The sequence below is a fragment of the Petaurus breviceps genome, unplaced genomic scaffold (genome assembly GCF_028583685.1).
Source record: "Petaurus breviceps papuanus isolate PSGF00001 unplaced genomic scaffold, PetGlider_PUasm1.0 77, whole genome shotgun sequence".
In the NCBI taxonomy this organism is placed as follows: domain Eukaryota; kingdom Metazoa; phylum Chordata; class Mammalia; order Diprotodontia; family Petauridae; genus Petaurus; species Petaurus breviceps.
The window spans coordinates 18419283-18422724 of NW_027186492.1; the positions used below are offsets into that span (position 1 = coordinate 18419283).

At 43.7% G+C, this 3442-nt stretch overlaps 1 pseudogene; it reads left to right on the forward strand.

The window, feature by feature from the left end:
- The first annotated feature begins 2233 nt into the window (after positions 1–2233).
- LOC138175351 (MYG1 exonuclease pseudogene) lies at positions 2234–3373 on the forward strand (annotated as a pseudogene).
- Positions 3374–3442: the final 69 nt, after the last annotated feature.

The following is a 3442-nucleotide window of genomic DNA, read 5'->3' on the forward strand; positions in this document are numbered from 1 at the left end:
AGGCATACAACAATTGGTTCTGTAAACAAGTGGTTCTGTAAACCTCCAGTTTGGTAAGCAGCCTAGTATGTCTTCTCTCCCACACTTTCATTCAGAGCCTCCCAAACACTGAGCCAGCTCTAGCAATGAGTGCATCAACCTCATTATCTCTGAGTACTTCCCTAAAAAGTATACTGCCAAGGTAAGTTAGCTCTAAGCTGCCATTCAAAATTTCTTCATTTGCTGAAATTCATGGTTCCACTTATGGATGATGCAGTGTTGGCTGGTGGAGAACCACTATTTTCTCGGTCTTGTCAGGACAAAACTAGCATAAGCCACAGAGAATCCATCCATATTCTATTGCATCTCATTTTCAGAGGCTACACTGAATGCACAGTCATCTGTAAACAAACATCTGTAAACAACTCTCCCTCCACTCTAAATCTTGGCTTGTAGCCTTTTCAAGTTAAATAATTTATCATTAGGGTGGTAGCTGACCTTCGAGCAAATTTCATCTTCTCTTTCACTCTGTTGGTGACTAGGAAAGAATGAGAGGATTGTCCATCATCCAGAACCCATGCAACATGCCATTGTGAAACTGGCATAAAATCCTTAGGAACTTCTCTGGGGAACCAATTTTACCACAAAATTTACCACAAACCCTCACGAATGACAGTATCAAAGACTTTGGTAAGATTGACAAACTGTGTACAAACCTCTGTTTTGCTCTTGCCATTTCTCCTGGATTTGTCAAGCAGCAAATACAATTTTCAAATCTTTCTTGGCCCTTTCTAAAGTCACACTGGTTCTCGTATAAATAGCCATCTTCCAGACCAAGGATCATTCTATTAAAGAGGGCTCTGGCAAGAATCTTGCCAGCAATGATGGAGAGGTAGACCCCTGCTATGACTGTTACAGGACAACCTATTTTCCTTTCGTATGTAGAGATGAACAATGGAGAAACCCTTGAACCCCTGGGGGATTAACCGCTTTTCCCCATATAACCTAGAAGTTTTCAGTCAGCTTTTGTATGACCAGTGGACCCCCTGCCTTATAAATCTCAACTGGAATAGAATCAGCACCAGGAACTTTGCCACATGAGAGGAGCCTAATGGCTTTTAAAACCCCTTCTTCAGTTGGAAGTTCAACTAGAGAGAGACTGACTTCAAGCTGAGGTATACTGCCAATGGCTTCAGTACAGTGTTTGATAAACCAGAGGACACGAACTAATGAGGTATGAACTTGCTAGCCAACAAAAAGTACTAGGAAAACTGATGAGCAACATGGTAAAAATTAGGTTTAAAAGAATGACTTATATAGGCTCCAAAAAGATATGAAACTCAATAAAAAATGTTATACCATGATCAGATTGAGGCAGAAGAGGAATTATCTATCACAATACAATTTGTGGGCAAATGTTAACAAACATGGAGAAATGGAGAAATTTTTAGAAAAAGATAAAATGAATAATTTTGATTACAAAAAATTTGGTGAACCTTTGCACAAGGGCAATGGATTTAGAATTAGAAAAGAAATAGGTTACTGTGAACACTTTGTAGCACATTTCCCTGATAAAGGTCTATTATTCAAGATATATAAATAAATGAAATAAATGTATAAGAATAAAAGCCATCCCACAAAAGATAAATGGTCAAATCATTCAAACAGACTTTTCGAATTAAGAAATGAAAGCCATCAATAAGCATATAAACAATAAGATTCACATTAACAAAAGAAATGAAAATTAAAACAACTCAGATTCCACTTCATAGGCAGACTGTCAAAGATGGCAGAAGATGAAATGGTAATTCTTGGAGAAGATGTGGCAGGACAAACATGCTAATGCGCATTTCATGTTGCTGTGGATTAGCATGATAATTCTGGAAAGTAATTTGTAATACAAGCTATAATTAGGAAGAGAAATTAGAAAGAGAAATTCCATTCTAAATAACTACATAGTGTGCAAAATACTTGGAAGTTTCCCTACCAAGGCATACATAGGAATTATAGTAATACAACTTCAAAACACTATAAAATAAAAAACATATATAAATTATTAGGGATAAAAATTTGGTCACTTTTGGGTTATTATAAATTACATTTATATATTATAAAAATGCAACTACTACATAAATTAATTTATATTTCAGTGCCTTACTAATCAGATGATCAAAGAGTTACTTCACAGAACAAGAAAAAAAATATAGATGCGCTCTTCAGGCTCCTCTCAGGGCCCCCGCCCCCCGAGTTCCGCATGGGTCACCTCTTTTTCTGCAGCCTTCTCTACCTGGCGCTCCCCTCCACGCCGCTGCTGGCCTCTCGCAGGCTGGGCCTCGAGCCCGCCCCGTCCCCCAAGCGGCCCCTCGCCGAGCACATGGCGCCGGCCCGGCCCCGCAACGGGACCCACAATGGCACCTTCCACTGCAATGAGGTGCTGGTGTGCGCGCTGCTGAGGCTGCTGCCCGAGTACGTGGAGGCGGAGATCCTGAGCACCCGCGACCCGGCGCTGCTGGCCACCTGCGACGAGGTGGTGGACGTGGGCAGCGAGTACGACCCGCAGAGACACCTCTATGACAACCACCAGAGGTGTTTCGCTGTGTCCATGAGCTCCCTGCGGCCGGGAAGCCGTGGTGTACCAAGCTGAGCAGCGCGGGACTGGTCCGTCTGCACTTTGGCCAGAGGGTCCTGGCCAAGCTGCTGGACACCTCTATAGATCACCGAGTTGTGGATACTCTCTATGACAAGATGTATGAATGTTTTGTGGAGGAGGTAGATGCGGTGGACAATGGGATCTCCCAATGGGAGGGAGGAAAGCCTCCATGTGCACTGACCACCACGCTGAGTGCCCGTGTTTCCCGGCTCACCCCACCTGGAACCAGCCAGATCAGGACACAGAGGGCGGCTTTCATCGTGCCCTGGAGCTAGTACGTGAGGAGTTTCTACAAAGACTGGATTTCTGTAAGCCCAGCTGGCTCTCTGCCCAGGCCCTTGTGGAGCAAGCCCTGGCAAACCGATTCCAGGTGGACCCAAGTGGAGAAATTATAGAGCTGTCTCAAGGTGGCTGTCCCTGAAGGACCATTTATTTGATCCTGAGCCTGGGCTGACCCCCTTAGTGCCCATTGCATTCGTGCTCTACCCTGATCAGAATGGACAATGGCGGGTACAGTGTGTACCAAAAGAGCTTCACTCCTTTGAGAGCAGGCTGCCCCTACCTGAGCGATGGCAGGGTCTTCGGGATGAGGCCCTGGACAAGATTAGTGGGATCCCTGGCAGCATTTTTGTTCATGCCAATGGTTTCATCGGTGGGCACCGCACCAGAGAAGGTACCCTGAGTATGGCCCATGCCACTCTGGCCAAGCTCCTAACACCTCTGCCTTCTGTTGACTCTCAATAAAATTCTCAGTACAGTGACTATAATATATATATATATATATATATATATATATATATATATATATATATA